The sequence below is a fragment of the Ranitomeya imitator genome, chromosome 4 (assembly GCF_032444005.1).
Source record: "Ranitomeya imitator isolate aRanImi1 chromosome 4, aRanImi1.pri, whole genome shotgun sequence".
Classification (NCBI taxonomy): Eukaryota; Metazoa; Chordata; class Amphibia; order Anura; family Dendrobatidae; genus Ranitomeya; species Ranitomeya imitator.
The window spans coordinates 409,847,047-409,867,936 of NC_091285.1; the positions used below are offsets into that span (position 1 = coordinate 409,847,047).

At 48.1% G+C, this 20,890-nt stretch overlaps 1 protein-coding gene across 2 annotated transcripts in view; it reads left to right on the forward strand.

Moving 5' to 3' along the window:
• Positions 1 to 8,088: 8,088 nt before the first annotated feature.
• Positions 8,089 to 20,890, forward strand: part of LOC138676264 (uncharacterized) — a 67,462-nt gene continuing 54,660 nt past the window's right edge. For both annotated transcript variants that reach the window (XM_069765384.1, XM_069765388.1), the window contains exon 1: positions 8,089 to 8,268. The gene's annotated coding sequence lies outside the window, so the exon portion shown is untranslated. The remainder of the gene's footprint in view (positions 8,269 to 20,890) is intronic.

The window sequence follows — 20,890 nt, forward strand, 5'->3', positions numbered from 1 at the left end:
GAAACTACACTGCATTAGTCCTTCAAATTGGGTATGGGGTGTAGAGAGATGGTGTGTTCCACTCCAAGGTGTTCTCCAGGTTGCCTTTCCTGAGCTTCGATCTTCCAGCTCTCGTTCAGTAGTTGTTGGAAACTACGCTGCATTAGGCCTACAAATTGGGTATGGGGTGTAGAGAGATGGTGTGTTCCACTCCAAGGTGTTCCCCAGGTTTCCTCGCCAATGCTTCGATCTTCATGCTCTCGTTTAGTAGTTGTTGGAAACTACACTGCATTAGGCCTACAAATTGGGTATGGGGTGTAGAGAGATGGTGTGTTCCACTCCAAGGTGTTCTCCAGGTTGCCTTTCCTGAGCTTCGATCTTCCGGCTCTCGTTTAGTAGTTCTTGGAAACTACACTGCATTAGGCCTACAAATTGGGTATGGGGTGTAGAGAGATGGTGTGTTCCACTCCAAGGTGTTCTCCAGGTTGCCTTTCCTGAGCTTCGATCTTCCGGCTCTCGTTTAGTAGTTGTTGGAAACTACGCTGCATTAGGCCTACAAATTGGGTATGGGGTGTAGAGAGATGGTGTGTTCCACTCCAAGGTGTTCTCCAGGTTGCCTTTCCAGAACTTCTATCTTCAGGCTCTCATTAAATTGTGGTTAAACGGAACAACTGCATTTGGCGTACTAGTTGGTTTGGGGCCTACTATCGGTGTCTGCCACTCCTTGCTGTTCTCCTCCACTGAACAAAGCTGTGCCGCCTGTTTACTACGGTTGCCAATTTTGAACTGCATTTCGACTACTTACTGATTTGGGCCTACTCTCTGTGTCAGCCTCTCATTCCAGTTGTCCTCCACTGCAATGCCCCCTGGTTAGTCCTGTGTTACCAATTTTGAACTGCATTTAGCCAACTTTATTCTTTGGGCCTATATCTGTGTTTCCTCCTCATCCTGCCCATTGCCCAGCCAGTGATAGATGAGTCTGCTGGTACATTGACCCATAACGCAAAATTCCCCGTGCACGCTACACAGCAAGATTGTGACCCTGCTGAAAGTCAGGTTCCTCTTCCCGCATACCATACCACCTTACACGGGGACAAAGAGGAAGGTGCAGATGAAAGTGCAGGTTCCTTCATCAGGTGGGGGGAGGAATACTAGTTGGCGACGTCACTGGCACAGGGCCTCTCATAGTACGCAAAAGTGTTGCTGCCGGTGGGAGGCGCCCCCGCCATGCAAACACACCGCTGTACTTTGAGGGGCCCTGTGCCAGTGCCAATGCCAACGAGTGGGCCCCCCCTGCTTGCTCAGGATCACAGCACTTGCAAAGTTGAAATACTTACCTCTTCCTGCTCCACTGCCGTGACGTGGTCCAGATTTACTGAGCCCACTAATTACTTGAACCAGCCCTACCCCCCACAACTTTAGCCAAATGACCCCCAATTTCAAATGCCTTCCAATTATTATAAGGTAAATTACGATTGACAAGCTTCTTTAACAAGAATGGATGTTTTTGCCATTAAAATGGGCAGTGTAGGTGTTTTCCTGGCCTCCACTCACTGCCGACTATGCTCCCCCATTGACTTGCATTGGGTTTCGTGTTTCGGGCGATACCCGACTTTTCGCGATAATCGGCCGATTCCACTCGACTCGACTTCTAAGATAGTCGGGTTTCGCGAAACACGGCTCGACTCTAAAAAGGTCAAGGTCGCTCAACCCTACTGCTGACAGCTAAATCCAAGGAGCAGCCATACCACTTAAAACCACCGGAGGGAGCCCAAGAGCGGAATTCACAACAGGATATACCATCTGATCCTCTCTATAACAAATGTTAACCTCAAGAAAAACCCTTGGGAAGCCCTATTAAACAAGCGTATCCCCAGTATTCCTAAATATTCCCGAGCCCTCATCACATTTATAATCTTAGCAGCAAAGAGAAAAACAAACAAATTTAGAACTATCTGGGGTTAAATTACGTCTCTCTTGGTACATGATTAATGAAAAACTATTGGCCATACTCACGGACAAAGTGGGCAAATTTGAACTTATTTGGCTTCCATGGGCAGAATATGCAAACCATACCCCTTTCGCCATACCGGTATCTCGGATGACGAACTCTGATTCTCAGAACTCCAATTGAACTATCCAACTGGGAATGGACGTAATACAATTTCTTCTCGGGTCTTTCCTCCCCCCCTTTCCCCGACCCCACTATGTCTTTTGTCTTTTAATATGTTAACTGGGTAAATTTTCCTTTTCTTTGTTGTATATTGTAACATGCAAATATACAAGTTTTTTTCCCTCTGTACCTTATTTGCAAATTTCAATAAAAATGTATTAAAAAAAAAAAAACAAAGGTGATGGGAACTGCTATTTCCTGACAGGGACAGAGGACAGCTACTCCCTTCTCAGAGCTAAAGTCATCCACCACATGAAAACTGACGTCCAAAAAAACTACAGGGCTACTGTAATCAAGATGTGAATGAATATGTGCGCTGTCTGGGGCCCCTGTGTGTTGCCTGGGACCTCGTGTGTTGCCTGGGGCCCCGTGTGCTGCCTGGGGACCCTGTGCGCTGCCTGGAGCCCTGTGGGCTGCATGGGGCCCTTTGGGCTGCCTGAGGCCCCTGTGTGCTGCCTGGGGCCCCTGTGCACTCCTTGGGGCCCCGTGTGCTGCCTGGGGCCCCTGTGCTCTGCCTGGGGCCCCTGTGTGCTGCCTGGGGCCCCTTTGTGCTGCCTGGGGCCCCGTTATTAAGAATGTCACTCAATGGTTCTCAAAAGCCTGAAAAATCTGATCTACAGTACCTGGGGTATATTCTGACCTGGAGGGGTATTAACCCCTTCCCGACCTTTGACGCCACGTAGGTGTCATGAAAGTCGGTTCCAATCCGACCTGTGACGCCTATGTGGCGTCATGGAGGGATCACGTCCCTGCAGATCGGGTGAAAGGGTTAACTCCAATTTCACCCGATCTGCAGGGACAGGGGGAGTGGTACTTCAGCCCAGGAGAAGTGGATTCCCCCCCCCCCCCCCGTGGCTACGATCGCTCTGATTGGCTCTTGAATGTGAAACTGCCAATCAGAGCGATTTGTAATATTTCACCTATAAAAACTGGTGAAATATTACAATCCAGCCATGGCCGATGCTGCAATATCATCTGCCATGGCTGGAAACCCTGATCTGCCACCGCCACCGATCTCCTCCCCAGTCCTCCGTCCTGTGCTCCGCTCCCCTCCGTCGTCCTTTTCGCTCCCCTATCCTCCTGCCCGCTCCCCCGTGCTCCGATGCCACCCCCGTGCTCGGATCCCCCCCCATGCTCTGATCTCCCTCCTCATACTTACCGAGCACTCGGTGTCCGCCGGCAGATTCGTTCCAGGTATATTTTGATCACTGTAATATAACCTATCACAGTGATCAAAATAAAAAAAATAGTAAATGACCCCCCCCTTTATCACCCCCATAGGTAGGGACGATAATAAAATAAAGAAAATATTTTTTATTTTATTTTCCACTAGGGTTAGGGTTAGAACTAGGGTTAGGGTATGTGCACACGGTGCGGATTTGGCTGCGGATCCGCAACGGATTGGCCTCGGATCCGCAGCGGATTGGCCGCGGATCCGCAGCAGATTGGCCGCTGCGAATTCGTAGCAGTTTTCCATCAGGTTGACAGTACCATGTAAACCTATAGAAAACCAAATCCGCTGTGCTTATGGTGCGGAAAATACCGTGCGGAAACGCTGTGTTGTATTTTCCGCAGCATGTCAATTTTGTGCGGATTCTGCAGCGTTTTACACCTGTTCCTCAATAGGAATCCGTAGGTGAAATCCGTACAAAAAAACACTGGAAATCCACAGGTAAAACGCAGTGCCTTTTACCTGGGGATTTTTCAAAAATCGTGCGGAAAAATCTCACATGAATCCGCAACGTGGGCACATAGCCTTAGGGTTAGGGTTGGAATTAGGGCTAGGGTTGGAAATAGGGTTAAGATTAGGCTTGTGGTTAGGGTTATGGATAGGGTTAGGGGTGTGTTGGGGTTAAAGTTGTGGTTAGGGTTGGGATTAGGGTTAGGATTAGGGTTACGGGTGTGTTGGGGTTAGGGTTGTGGTTAGGGTTATGGCTACAGTTGGGATAAGGGTTAGGGGTGTGTTGGGGTTAGTGTTGAAGTTAGAATTGAGAGGTTTCCACTGTTTAGGCACATCAGGGGTCTCAAAACGCAACATGGTGCCACCATTGATTCCAGCCAATCTTGCGTTCAAAAAGTCAAATGGTGCTCCCTCCCTTCCGAGCCCCGACGTGCACCCAAACAGTGGTTTACCCCCACATATGGGGTACCAGCGTACTCAGGACAAACTGGGCAACAACTATTGGGGTCCAATTTCTCCTGTTACCCTTGCGAAAATAAAAAATTGCTTACTAAAACATAATTTTTGAGGAAAGAAAAATTATTTTTTATTTTCACGGCTCTGCGTTATAAACTTCTGTGAAGCACTTGGGGGTTGAAAGTGCTCACCACACATCTAGATAAGTTCCTTGAGGGGTCTAGTGTTGTCGCAGGTCTCGACCTACTCTCTGATGAGTTCACCGTAGAGATGACGTCACGGCACCGGAGAGATAAGACACAATACACCAGGGCTGTATCTGAAATATCTCTAGTTTTAATAAGCTTACACACACTTTTTATGCATTCTTGTGTCGGAGGCGGATCCTCCATATATGGGCTTATCGTCGGAGTGTATTACTCCCTTGCCTCCCTATGGTTTCGCAAACATATTTTTACACAGTACATTTTTCGTTATTTTACCAAGGACATTCCCTGCTACAATTAGTTCTTAGCAATCAGCAAATAACAGCACAATGAAGAATAGTGAATAACTTGTTTTTCCGACCTTTTGTAACACCCAAAATGGAGGCAAGCAAGATAAAATGGATCCTGCTATAACAAATTCCCTATTCACTATTCTTAATAAACTGTACTGGCCGTAGGATTTGTTAGTATATATCATTTTCAGCTGTGTGAGTGCAGAATTTCCCAGTACATACAGAGATACACTTAAAAACTATTTTGAACACCATATATGCAATAAGGACAATCGCAGCAGTATGCAATAAGCTTTGTAAAATCCCAGCTACCCAGCCCCTGATCCCCTTAAACCAATTGGCTGGGTTTAGGAAAGAGAAAGTATCTGACCACCAGCTGTCTTTAGTGCGATCATTATCTTTGTCATATTGGTCTCTGAGTCTTTGAATGTCTTCTAACTTTAGGCAAACAGTTCCTCAGGTGACACAGGGATAGCTAGGAAGGGAATACTTATGGCTGACGTCGGTGAATGCGTACAGATCCAACAGTCTGATAAGGGCTGGGAATTTCTCTACAAGTCATCTATCAGTTTTCTGTGATGTTGCACAAACTTATTGTTCAAGGATGTTGAAGAATTCAGACTGTCCCATGCGATTACGCATAACATCATGGAAATCGAAACCAGCCAAAACACTGTTTCTTTTATCGGCTATCGGGTTCTTTAACTCGCTTGCAGTGTGATGCGTGGATCCAACTAGGTTTGCCTTCGAGCTTGACAGCTGTGGCTGTGGTCAGGAGCACTTGGTATGGTCCGTCCCATCTTGGTTCCAGGCTCTTCCGGACGTGCCGCTTTATCACTACCCAGTCTCCTGGCTCCAAGAGGTGGTGTCCAGGCAGTGGCGTAGGAAGGGGGGTGCGGGGGGGGCGGTCCGCCCCGGGCGGCACAATGCGGGGGGCGGCCGGCGCTGCAGGAGAAGAAAAAAAAAAAAAAAAAAGACGCCCCTTTAAATCTTCGGGCGGCGCCGTCCGCCGCCACGACCAGGGCCAGCTCCCCCCACCACCGGACCCCGCCCCCCGCTCTATACTCACCTCTCCTGGTTCCTGCGGCGCCGGCAGCTGCAGCGTCCTCTGACTCTGCGACGTCTCAGAGCAGAGGGCGCGATGACGTCACTACTGTGCGCGCCGCTCTGCCTCTCTGTCCTGAGCGTCGCAGAGCCGGAGAGACGCTGACTGCACCGGACCTGCGCTAGGAACGGGAGAGGTGAGGATTTTACTTTTTTTTTTTTTTCTTTATGTCTGACTGTCTGGGGCTGGGGCAATGCTGGACACACTGGGGCAATACTGGAGACCATGGGGCAGATTGCTGGACACACTGGGGCAATACAGGAGACCATGGGGCAGATTGTTGGACACACTGGGGCAATACATGAGACCATGGGGCAGATTGCTGGACACACTGGGGCAATACGGGAGACTATGGGGCAGATTGCTGGACACACTGGGGCAATACTGGAGACCATGGGGCAGATTGCTGGACACACTGGGGCAATACAGGAGACCATGTGGCAGAATGCTGGACACACTGGGGCAATACTGGAGACCATGGGGCAGATTGCTGGACACACTGGGGCAATACAGGAGACCATGGGGCAGATTGCTGGACACACTGGGGCAATACTGGAGACCATGGGGCAGAATGCTGGACACACTGGGGCAATACAGGAGACCATGTGGCAGAATGCTGGACACACTGGGGCAATACAGGAGACCATGGGGCAGATTGCTGGACACACTGGGGCAATACAGGAGACCATATGGCAGAATGCTGGACACACTGGGGCAATACAGGAGACCATGGGGCAGATTGCTGGACACACTGGGGCAATACAGGAGACCATGGGGCAGATTGCTGGACACACTGGGGCAATACTGGAGACCATGGGGCAGAATGCTGGACACACTGGGGCAATACAGGAGACCATGTGGCAGAATGCTGGACACACTGGGGCAATACAGGAGACCATGGGGCAGATTGCTGGACACACTGGGGCAATACTGGAGACCATGGGGCAGAATGCTGGACACACTGGGGCAATACAGGAGACCATGTGTCAGAATGCTGGACACACTGGGGCAATACAGGAGACCATGGGGCAGATTGCTGGAAACACTGGGGCAATACTGGAGACCATGGGGCAGAATGCTGGACACACTGGGGAAACACTGGAGACCATGGGGCAGAATGCTGGACACACTGGGGCAATACAGGAGACTATGGGGCAGATTGCTGGACACACTGAATACTGGAGACCATGGGGCAGATTTCAGGACACATTGAGGCAATGCTGGAGACCCTGGGCAGACTTCTGGACATACTGGGGCAATACTGGAGACCATGGGGCAGATTGCTGGACACACCGGGGCAATACTGGAGACCATGGGGCAGAATGCTGGACACACTGGGGCAATACAGGAGACCATGGGGCAGATTGCTGGATACACCGGGGCAATACTGGAGACCATGGGGCAGAATGTTGGACACACTGGGGCAATACAGGAGACCATGGGGCAGATTGCTGGACACACTGGGGCAATACTGGAGACCCTGGGGCAGATTTCTGGACACATTGAGGCAATGCTGGAGACCCTGGGGCAGACTTCTGGACACACTGGGGCAATGCTGGACACTGGGGCAGATTGCTGGACACACTGGGGGTAATATGCTGGACACACTGGGGCAATGCTGGACACTGGGGGTAATATGCTGGACACACTGGGGCAGACTGCTGGACACACTGGGGAAAGGCTGGACACTGGGGCAGATTGCTGGACACACTGGGGGCAGTGCTGGACATACTGGGGCAGATTGCTGGACACACTGGGGGTAATATGCTGGACACACTGGGGCAGATTGCTGGACAACATGGGGGTAATATGCTGGACACACTGGGGCAGATTGCTGGACAACATGGGGGTAATATGCTGGACACACTGGGGGCAGGACTTGAGGCATGGGCAGAATGTAGATACGGGGCATGATTGGAGACACGGGGCAGGATTGGATCATGGGGCAGGACGGATACGATGGAGGCTGGTGGGGCAGGATGTGGAGATCATATGGGGTAGAATGGATACTCATGATGGCAGGATGCGAGAACATATGGCTGGAGCCAGGAATGAGAAACGGGGCCAGGGTGGGGAATATTATTACCATAGGGGATAATTAAGGGATATTATTACTGCAGTGATGTATTTATTTTATTTTTTGAGTATACTGTTTTAAATGGGGGGGCGGTCCTGTTACTGTGCAGAGTGACACTATATCACCTTTTTTTCTTCATGTGATGTAATGTAGAAGTTGTGAAAAATTAAGTAATGTGTTCTGCAAGCGGAGCTCGAGATAACTGTGTTATTTCCTGCAGAAACGAGTCCTGGCTGGAAGGAATGATGGCGGTCTGTGCTGGATGAAAGATGAAGGACTTCACCTAGAGACGTCACTGGTGAGTCAGTGTTACCTATACACTGACACTATACACTGTATACTATATAGAGGTCCTGTGTATAATGTCACCAGTGATCTCTGTATTACCTCTACACAGACACTGCATACTAAGTACAGATCTCCTGTGAATACTGGCACTTATGGTGATAGTATTGTGTTTTTTTTTTTATTACTGATCAGTATTGTAGTATTCAGTCACTATGTGGTGGTAATATGTGGTCTGGAAATGGTGTTGTGGTATTTGTCCCTTGTATGTAGTATTATTCGGTCACTATGTGGCCTGGTCATGGTGTGGTGGTATTAAGTCACAGGTGTGGCATGTGGGGGTGACACCATTAGGCCCAGTTTAAGTTCTACAAAACAGGAAAACCGTTTTTGGTAACCTTTGTGTGTATTGAGCCGGGGGGGGGGGGGGGGGGGCGCCAAACTCGGGAACAGCCCCGGGCGGCAAAAGCTCTAGCTACGCCTCTGTGTCCAGGAATCTTGTCTGGGTCTGGAAGAGAACTAAAGACAGTTAAATGCACTTTAGCAAGGTGTCCATGTAAGGCCTGCACAAAGCTAGTCAAGTCCTGGTGCTTGAGCTGCAACTGTTGTGGAAAGAAACATCCAAGATTGGGGCCCCTGCCAAACAGAATCTCATACGGTGACAGTTCTGTCTTCCGGTTTGGGGTATATCTTACTGAAAACAAAGCCAAAGGAAGGCATTCTGTCCATGGTTTACCAGTCTCTGCAATTGCTTTCTGGATTTTAAGCTTAAGAGTTCCATTTAGTCTCTCCACTTTTCCACTGCTCTGTGGATGGTATGGAGTATGCAATGCTTGACTTACCCCCAGTGCTGCCATTACCTCTGACATGATCTCTCCACTAAATTGGGAACCCCGATCGCTTTCAATGACCTCAGGAACACCATACCTGCATATGATCTCAGTCATCAGTTTCTTCACCGTTGTCTTAGCCGTAGTTTTGGCAACTGGGTAGGCTTCTGGCCAACCTGAAAATAAATCAATGCAGACCAACACATAAGGTACCGTCACACATAACGATATCGTTAACGATATCGTTGCTTTTTGTGACGTAGCAACGATATCGTTAACTAAATCGTTATGCGTGACAGCGACCAACGATCAGGCCTCTGCTGGGAGATCGTTGGTCGCTGGGGAATGATCAGGACTTTATTTCGTCGCTGGATCACCCGCTGACATTGCTGAATTGGCGTGTGTGACGTCGATTCAGCGATGTCTTTACTGGTAACCAGGGTAAACATCGGGTTACTAAGCGCAGGGCCGCGCTTAGTAACCCGATGTTTACCCTGGTTACCATTGTAAAAGTAAAAAAAAAACACTATATACTTACATTCCTGTCGCGTCCTTCAGCGTCAGCTTCCCTGCGTCCCCCAGTGTCAGCGCCGGCCGGCCGTAAAGCAGAGCACAGCGGTGACGTCACCGCTCTGCTTTCCGGCCAGCGCTTACACAGTGCAGGGAAGCTGACGCTGGGGGACGCGACAGGAATGTAAGTATGTAGTGTTTTTTTTTTTTACTTTTACAATGGTAACAAGGGTAGACATCGGGTTACTAAGCGCGGCCCTGTGCTTAGTAACCAGATGTTTACCCTGGTTACCCGGGGACTTCGGCATCGTTGGTCGCTGGAGAGCTGTCTGTGTGACAGCTCTCCAGCGACCACACAACGACTTACCAACGATCACAGCCAGGTCGTATCGCTGGTCGTGATCGTTGGTAAATCGTTAAGTGTAACGGTACCTATACTCATACGTCCCTACCCTAGGCAACTGAATATAATCAATCTGCAGTCTCTGGAATGGGTAAAGGGGCCGGGGAGTGTGTTTGGATGGAGTTTTCACTGTCCTACCCTGATTATGTGTGGCACATATCATGCAGCTCTGTACCTGCCTTTCTGCGCAGGTAGAAAACCTGTGCCATCATTGGGTACAGTACCTGTGGTAGGCAGACCTTTTCAAAGTCACATTAGTAGGCATGAGAATAGCACACTGAAGTTGCAGCTGTCTAGCCATGGACAGGTGGCTAGGTTGTACTTGGTTAAGGATACTATGTACATCATGTGGGGTATGGACCGTCAGTGGGTGATCCAAAACAATCTCTGAAGACTTGTGTAGCAACAGCTGGACAGACAACACAGCCCGAACACTTCCTCTTGCCACTGTATCCAGGCGGCCGCTGTAATAAGCAACAGGTCTCTGTTTGTCTCCATGAAGCTGAGTCAGCTCACCCGTAGCATGTCTTGCATTTTCATGAAGAAAGAGGTTAAAGGGAAGGGCATAATTGGGGATGCCCAAAGCTGGAGAGGAAACAATGCATAATTTCAGAGAGTAAAAACAGTCAAGTGCCTCTGGTGTAAGGCAGAAGGAGACAGGTTGTATACAGTCATATAGAGGTTGCATTAAGATGGAGGCAGAACGAATCCATGGACAATAGTAGGAAGTTAGTCCTAGAAACACACGGAGGGCCTGCAAATTCCGTGGGGACTGCATGTCCATGATAGCCTGTTTTCGCTCAGGGGTGAGGTGCTTTTTCCCTGGAGAGAGACAATGTCCTAGAAACACAACAGTACTTAAGCAAAACTGTAATTTTTGTTTGGATACCTAGCACCCCTGTTCATAAAGAAAAAAGAGTAAAGAGATCGTAGCCATTTTACAAAGAGAATGATAAGGAGCACACAGCAATAGGTCATCAACATACTGAATGAGAACTACTTCTTTAACATGCCAGCCTTGTAGGACTTGTGCCATGCACTGTGAGAAGATAGTAAGAGAATTCTGGGCTCCTTGTGGTAGGATAGTCCAAGTATACTGCTTGTTGCGGAAGGTAAAAGCAAAAAGATACTGACAATCTGGGTGCAATGGAACACTGAAAAAGGCATTTGCTAAGTCAATCACTGAAAAACAAATACTGTTAACAGGTATGTGTGCCAACAAGGTGTGTGGGTTAGGAACCAAGGGAGCAAGCAGTTCTGTTGCAGCATTGATTACTCTAAGGTCATGGACCATTCTATAATTCACCGGCTCCCCAGGCCTAACCTTCTTCTTTACAGGATACAGGGGAGTGTTGCAAACGGACTGTGTAGGCACAACAGCCCCTGATTTCAGCAATTTTTGTAACTGTGCGTCTATTGCAGCCTCCTGAGCAGCACTCAAAGGGTACCGATGGAATAGAGGTGGTGCTGCCCCTGGTTTCAATTTGACTATTATGGGAGGAACTTTGAATTTTCCCACATCAGTTTTGCCTTTTGCCCGCAGATCAGTGGGGAGTTGATCCAGGGCAGATGCAGTGGGCGGATCACTTTCTGCAGTACTTGCAGCTGCATCCAGGGCCATGATCCTGCAGAGGGTACTGGGTTTAAGTTGAGGGGTCATTGTCACTGTTCCGTCATCATGGTAAGTAATAACCGCCTGTAGTTTCCGTAAAACGTCAGCACCTAGTAAATTACATTGTCCCCTGGGAACTACCATTAACTGAGTCAGAATGGTCTTCCCACAAATGGAGAGGGGAATGGGTTCTGCCAGTCCCGAGGTCTGGGTCGGCGCATTAAAAGGTGTGGCCATGACAAAGTCGGTGGTGTAACGGAAGGGTAATGGACAGTCTGAAAGCGTGATAACTGAGTTGTCAGCTTCCGTGTCAACCTGAAAGTCAGCTGTAGTTCCTCCTGGCAGGCTCACCTGTACTGTACAGTCGGGGGTGGGAGGTAGATAGACTAGAGGACACAGTTGCAGGCTGCCAGTTACCTATTCGTCAGTCTGGGGGGGTAACAGGGGTGGGAACCTTATCTGGGTATGGATTTGTGCGACAATCTTTCCTAAAATGTCCCGGTTTCTTACATCCGTAACACAATCGAGGACCCGTAGTGGGTCATCCACGTCCTCCACTTCTCTGTGAGGGTCCACTCCTCTGAAAGTGAACCTTAGTCTTTTGCTTCTGCGAGTCCAAACTGACTACATGTGCAATCTTACCAAGATCGCCTGGGGGGCAGGATCTCCAATCTGGTTTACTTGCCTTCACCTTCTCTCTCACATACTTATCAATCCCTTGCATATATGCATGACTTAACAAACGTGTCGCAGTTCTATCATCTTCACCATAACCCATATCAGACCATCGTTGTTGCAACCTGTAGAAATAATCAATGGGTAGCTCCTTCGGGTCCTGTACACAGTCTTCTAAATGCACCGATACTTCCTCCTGTCTAATCTTACAGGCTTTTTCTAGTGACTCAACAAAGTCAGACCCTGACCTGGCATTGTTAGGTTCTCCGCCTTGGGGACCATTTCCCCCTGGGTACATTTTAAATGTCTCAGCTGTCAGTCGGGTAGAAGGTGCTTCCCCCAGGGCTGAACGCACTAACTGTTGCATGTCCTGTCTGGTTGCCTGGTAAGTGTGCTATATCACCCCACACTGTTTGGCAAAAGTCATAGGTCGTTGGTTAATGTCTGGCAGCTGTGCAGTCCAAGACATCTGTTCTGTGGGAAGCCATGGCTGATACCTACTAGCAACATGGTAAGTCGGAGGTCCACTATCAGCTGCGCCGTCCTCTACTTTTGATCGTGTACCACTTGAGACTACTGTCTGTTTCATGGGAAACAGTTTGGGAATACTTGGACACAACGGGTGGGAACTGCTTGGCCGGGGACTGCCGCAACTTACACAATAATCAGCGGTTGGTGGGTTCTGTTGACCACAATGTGGGCAAATCCATTGTTCTGGTCCTGTCTGGTTTTCTGTGGAGACATAACTGGGGGGCACTGGTGGGGGTGTAGCACATGGAGGTAAGCTGGGAACGATAGCAGCTTTACAGTTCCCATCTAGACAGCGGTATACAAGATTATTACCTTGGGTGAATTTTTCCACTCCCTGCTCTTCATAGTGGCGGGAAGCGTCTGCCCACATTCTAGCTTGCCTCAAGAGTTTCTTATCTTTAAGCCACCCTGTGTGGGTTTTCATGAAGTCATACCATTTACCTGAATCTAATTCCTCTGAGGGGTGGAAGCCTTCTGCCTTCAAGAGCACACTAACCTGCTTCTGGGATTCTTTCCCTTCTTTTTTCTGGACTAATTCTCTAGCACTATGGAACCCTGTACTCTCTTGGTTCCCCATTCTATTGCTAGTATACGTGCAGGCTGAAAACTTATCAGACGGACCTTTCCTTCTCACCTAGAGTAGGCTATGTCCTCCTGCGGTAGTCCTAAACTACAGGTTTACTGTGCTCACAGCTTATAAATCATATTAGAATGCCCTAACGTTAAAAAATACTTTATTGTTTAAAACCAAGACAAACTGCCGTGCCCCAAAGAAAACAAACACAAAAAAACAGAAAAGTGCTCAAACACACAACAACAAAAATCTAATGGGGAAAAAACTAGACAGCCCTAGCTTCGGCACCTATATACGCCCCTGCCTGACTGCGGAGGTTGGCACCCTAGGGGGGACCGTTGTGGCGCCCCCGCTCCACGATGGCTGACCCTAGTGTCCCTGATACATCCTACCGCCGCTAGTGAGAGCCTCTACCCACAAGCTAAAGGATCCTCTAACACTAAACAGAGGACTGCCTGTGCTAGGGAAAAGCTAGGTCCCCAATATAATAAACACAGTGTATGAACACATGGCGTGTATAGATTGGGAAAATAAATAATACCGCCCTATAGGGGATCACTCATATATCAGCCTGAGTGATCTAAATATCACTTTTAGGCTATGTGCACACGTTCAGGATTTCTCGCAGAAAATTCCTGAGAATTCCGGACATTTTCTGCAAGAAATCCGCAAGAAAACCGCATGCGTTTTTGCCGCGATTTTGCCGCGTTTTTGCCGCGGTTTTGACGCGTTTTTGCCGCGGTTTTTTCCGGACACTTCCCAATGCATTTTGGAGTGGGAAATCCGCAAAAAAAAACGGAAAATTAATGAACATGCTGCGGTTTTTACCGCGATGCGTTTTTTTCGTGGAAAAAAACGCATCATGTGCACAAAACATGCAGAATTCATTCTAAATGATGGGATGCTTATTGTATGCATTTTTTTGGCGGGTTTATAGCGTTTTTATCGGGAAAAACCGCAAAAAAAAACGCGAAAAAACAGCAAGGTGTGCACACAGCCTAATAGGTATCCCCTAAAATGGAGCAAGGGTCACAAAATCATCTATATATTACACACAGATACATGAAGTATAGGAAAATATTTAGATTTGACTAGATAGATGTGTCATTATATGCAACGCAGGACAAATCAAGATTTAGCTCATAAAGCATGTCATTACTTTAGATCCCCTGCAAGAACCGACCTGGTCCTGATACTAAAAGACACCTTGCATAGATACCAAAATACATGGGATATATAAATACTCATCTCCCGATGTGTCAGCGGTAGTTCCCCATACGCCCTTATTATTTAGCGCCTCTACGCGTTTCGCCCATCCGGGCTCCTCAGGAGGCCTGATGCAGAGATGATATGTGTGTCATATCTGATGGTAAGCAATCTGCCCAAGGACACATAACTACTTTTATAATCCCCGCCAACTTCATCACAAAAAAGGCCCCTCCTTTTCATTTCCTGTAGCGTCCAGCGCCATAATCTGCGCATGTCCGCTCTGGAGCGCAAACACAGCCAGAGGCTCCTCCATCTGGCCCCCAGCAGTGTCCCAAACTTGTCACTGCGCATGCTCGCCCTGGACCGCATGCTACTCACAGCAATCCACCCACTGGTGACGCCGATCCATGACTGCTTCCAGTCCCCTGGCTCTGCTGAAAACAGGGTGCGCCTGATGGATCAGACTGCGCATGTCGCCTCTACTCAAGGTTACCCTGGCAACAGTGTCCAACGAGGAGCGGCCGAGTGAGCCGAACAGAGCAAACTGCGCATGCCGCCTTCATGATGAGTTGCCTTGGCAACAATACACAGTGAGGAACGGCGGGCAATCACCCACCGTCCCCAGTCCTAGACAACCATATAAGACATATGAGACACAGGGGTGCTGCAAATGCGGGCACACAAACGCTAAGTATGCACATTGCCATGCCACCCCCTTCATATTGCTAGGTACCTAAAAACACTGCCTGATTATTGCAATAGCTGCAGCTCCCAATATAAACACTGGATCCGATGAAATAAGCTATACTATAATTTCAGCAGCGCCGTATGAAAGATTTCACACCCCACGCCTTGCTCATACTATTTAGAGGGATACACAGGCATTGTAGGTGCATCATATCTGCGCATTCACTGGAGGCTGCTCAGTCACCAGCTCTGGCATAAAGCCAGCACGCCGAGCCATACTCGTTAACATATCACCGGCTTGTCAGTATACCCGTGTTTATTCATTATTAAATCCAAGAGGCAGTGGCTATGAGGCACACATATAAACCTGTGTCGGATATCCCGACAGATACAGGGCATAGCATACCCAATTGCCCATTGCAACCAAGACGGAAAATTACAAAAGCAGGTATATATAAGCATATGTATAGGGACAATGCCCTCATTAATATATCATGGAAGTCCATGTGATTCCTTAAACTATAGGGAATCCATCAAGATTATGGTATGGCTCAGTTAACATAAAGAGGACCAAAACTCAAAAACTACTCGCATTTAGGTTGCCCCCCACCTATCAGACAGTTACAGAAAGCACGTACTGTATATGATATCTGCTCATTGAGTCCCTTTAGTTCCAGAGACTCCAACCTAAAGATCCACTCACATTCTCGTTGGAGGATCATTCTATCGTGGTTACCCCCCCTTGGATTCACCTTGACCACCTCTATGATCATGAATCTCACATCCGTTGGATCCTCACTGTGATAGGTGTGCATATGTTTGGCCAGTGGGGTGTCCCTTTTATTGCGGATATCTCCCATATGCTCCCCCACTCTTCTCCTAAACTCCCTCTTTGTCTTTCCCACATAATCTCTCGGACAGGAGCAGGATGCCACATACACTACACCTTCTGTTTTACAGTTAGAGAATTCACGCTGATAGAAGGTTTTCCCCGTGGTGGAGCTCTGGAACTTTTTACAGGGTCTCATCCATTTACATAGGCTGCAGTCCCCACACTTGAAGAAACCACATGGTCTCCTATTTAGCCATATATCCCTTGGCTTCGGTCTCTGGTACTGGCTATGGACCAGCATGAACCTAATGGATTTGCCCTTTCTAAACGTGATGTTGGGACGCTCTCCCACAAGGTCCCTAAGGTCCGGATCAAATCTAAGTACGTCCCAGTGTCTAGAAAAGATCCTCCTGATCTCCTGATGTTGTGTATCAAATGTACCGATGATCCTCAGGATGTCACCCGAACCCTCTCTTGTGTGTTTCTGCAGAAGTGCTTGTCTGTCCGCTTTTTTTGCAACATCATTTGATACACAACATCAGGAGATCAGGAGGATTTGGTGTGCACATGCTGCGGAAAAAAATGTGCGGAATCGCATTTTATTTTCCGTATTTTCCACAGCATGTCAATTCTTTTCGCAGATCTGCAGCCTTTCTGCACCCATTGACTTCTATTGTGTCAGGCCAATCCGCAGCAAAACCGCAGGTTTAAAAAAGATCTGCGGTTTTGCTGCGGATGTGCCGGCGAGAAACGCTGCAGATCGGGAGTGGGAAGAGTGTGTGGGCGGAGTGTGGGCAGATACTGTGTGTGTGGACGGAGAATGTCTGTGAGTGGAGATGTGCGTATCTGTGTGCGGTGTTATGAAAGGCAATTCAGTATCACAATGGACATGGAGGTCAAAGCACATACAGTGATCTGACAATAACCCAAAATAATAGAACGAGCTCTGAGACGTGGGAACTCTGCAGACCGCAATCCCTGATCCTCTCCAAACACAACTAGAGGCAGCCGTGGATTGCGCCTAACGCTACCTATGCAACTCGGCACAGCCTGAGAAACTAACTAGCCTGAAGATAGAAAAATAAGCCTACCTTGCCTCAGAGAAATACCCCAAAGGAAAAGGCAGCCCCCCACATATAATGACTGTGAGTAAGATGAAAAGACAAACGTAGGGATGAAATAGATTCAGCAAAGTGAGGCCCGATATTCTAGACAGAACGAGGATAGGAAAGATAACTTTGCGGTCTACACAAAACCCTAAAGAAAACCACGCATAGGGGCAAAAAGACCCTCCGTACCGAACTAACGGCACGGAGGTACACCCTTTGCGTCCCAGAGCTTCCAGCAAAACAAATAGACAAGCTGGACAGAAAAAAAAACAACAAATAGCAAAGAAGCACTTAGCTATGCAGAGCAGTAGGCCACAGGAATGATCCAGAGAAACACAAGTCCAACACTGGAACATTGACAGGAAGCATGAATCAAAGCATTAGGTGGGGTTAAGTAGAGAAGCACCTAACGACCTCACCAGATCACCTGAGGGAGGAAACTCAGAAGCAGCAGTACCAGTTTCCTCCACAAACGGAAGCTCCCAGAGAGAATCAGCCGAAGTACCACTTGTGACCACAGGAGGGAGCTCTGCCACAGAATTCACAACAGTGCGGGTGTTTATGTGTGTCTGCGGGCCTGTGTGTTTCTGTGTGGGTGGCTGTGTGTGGGGAAAAGATGTGCGTGGGTGTGCAGGGCTGTATGTGTTTGTAGGCAGGCATCGTCCGATGGGACTACTAGTCCCATCCAGCTATGCCTGCTACAGTGACAGGTAGCCGGATGATGGGACAACAGTAGTCCATCATCCGCTACTGTGTTCGTGTAAAAAAAAACCAAGTACACACATATACACATACAGTACATACAACATCTATATATATATGAGGCATCGTGATTACTCGCTAATCCCGCCCCCTGCACAGTAGCTCCGCCTCCCACCACATCACCACACACAATCTCGCCCCCCAACCCATCACCACACACAATCTCGCCCCCCAACCCATCACCACACACAATCACGCCTCCCAACCCATCACCACACACAATCACGCCCCCCAACCCATCACCACACACAATCACACCCCCCAACCCATCACCACACACAATCACGCCCCCCAGCCCATCACCACACACAATCACACACCCCAACCCATCACCACACACAATCACGCCCCCCAACCCATCACCACACACAATCACGCCCCCCAACCCATCACCACACAATCCCACCCCCCAACACATCACCACACACATCTCGCCCCCCCAACCCATCACCACACACAATCTCGCCCCAACCCATCACCACACACAATCACGCCCCCCAACCCATCACCACACACAATCCCGCCCCCCACCACATCACCACACACAATCCCGCCCCCCACCCCATCACCACACACAATCCCGCCCCCCAACACATCACTACACATAATCTCGCCCCCCAACCCATCACCACACACAATCTCACCCCCCAACCCATCACCACACACAATCTCGCCCCCCACCCCATCAACACACAGAATCCCGCCCCCCAACACATCACCACACAGAATCCCGCCCCCCAACACATCACCACACAGAATCCCGCCCCCCACCACATCACCACACACAATCCCGCCCCCCAACACATCACCACACACAATCCCACCCCCAACACATCACCACACACAATCTCGCCCCACAACCCATCACCACACACAATCCCGCCCCCCAACCCATCACCACACACAATCCCGCCCCCCAACACATCGCCACACACAATCCCGCCCCCCAACCCATCACCACACACAATCCCGCCCCCCAACCCATCACCACACGCAATCTCGCCGGCCGACATTAAGGTAAATTATTTGATATATCCTACACTCACTTGGCCGCATATATAAATGTCCATACCGGAACCCACAACATTACACTATACTTTCTGCAGGCTGTACATATTCTCTCTTCATATGAACCAGCGTTGCATTCTAGGCATTACCGGTAGGCTTATATCTAAATATCCTTGTCTGACACTACCACATCCTCAAATCTCACCGGCCTTTCCGCAATCTTTATCCTGTAGGCAGCGTGTATAGTCACTAGTTCCCATCTTCTATCCCAATATATGGTACGTACCCTTCCACTCTCTTTCACTCACTGTGCCACTATATATGTGTGCCTCTCCATTACCAGCACCCACTATAGACAAGTTTCTATCGCCATGAACATGTACAGGAGTTGATGTATGTGTTTTGTATATACTTTGCTTGACTTGTTTACTTTTATCTTTATTTATGGTTGTGTTACCCCAATTGTATAAACTGTTTTGGTATATGTACTTTACAGTTACTGACGAAGGTCCTTTTGTGTGACCGAAATGTTTTTTCTTGGGATACAATAAATTATCCATTTCTTCTCTCCACAAAGTTGAGTGCCGGGTTTTGTATTTACTAAAATGGGTATCTGACACACATTGAACTGCATTAGCTGAAAGCGTCCATAGACGTAATGAAACATTAGCGCATGCGCAGTAAAGATCACTGCACGCCGAAAACTGCAAAGTAGTGTCCTCCATGTGTTCTGTGGTAGTCCCATTAGGGTGAGTTTCTTTTCAATATATTTAAGCACAGCTGCACTTTATTAATAATATCTGGGAGATGATTGTCCTGTTTACATTATGTATCGCGCACAGTGCACAATGGGCACTCTTTAGGAGTCGTCACTTTTTTAGAAATGGTCACATTATGTTGCACATTGAATTTATGAACACCATGTAACGTAGTAAATTTGTTAAAAAGCATGTTTAGATTATAAAGGGTATGAGCAATTAATGCATGTATTTAAACTCACTATTGTAAATGATTCACTGCTTGAGAAAGGCTCCATAGGAGCCGAAATGTCGCCTGCCATGTGGGTCTGAAGTAAATCACAGATTTTCTCCTAAAGAAAGGAGTGCTGCCTTCTTTTTTCTAATGTTATTGGAATATTTGCATAGTGGATAGATTGCAGTAAAGGCCTGTGCACCCGACAGTACATATTGTGCTGCTCCGCTTTATTGGTTCTTCTATAGATCGCTCTAAATATTATCTATAGATCTATCTATATATTATCTATTTATCTATTATCTATCTTTGTGTGTGTAAACATTATTCTTCAATGGAGTATGTTAATTAAGAGGTTGGACAAGAAATGACATCACAATTCTTTTTTTTTTCTGTTCAATAATATATTTAGCTTTCAAATACGCGTACAAATCCGCATGAAAAAAAATGCATTAAAATCCGCATAAAAATACATCAAAAACGCACGGATTTTTACCTGTTTTCTGCCAAAGGGTATGTGCACACATTGCGTATTGGCCTGCGGAATTTTCCGCACAGAATTATTATTATTTATTATTATAGCGCCATTTATTCCATGGCGCTTTACATGTGAGGAGGGGTATACATAATAAACAAGTACAATAATCTTGAACAATACAAGTCACAACTGGTACAGGAGGAGAGAGGACCCTGCCCGCGAAGGCTCACAATCTACAAGGGATGGGTGAGGATACAGTAGGTAGGGTAGAGCTGGCCGTGCAGCGGTTTGGTCGATCGGTGGTTACTGCAGGTTATAGGCTTGTCGGAAGAGGTGGGTCTTCAGGTTCTTTTTGAATGTTTCGATGGTAGGCGAGAGTCTCATATGTTGTGGTAGAGAATTCCAGAGTAGGGGGGATGCACGAGAGAAATCTTGTATGCGAT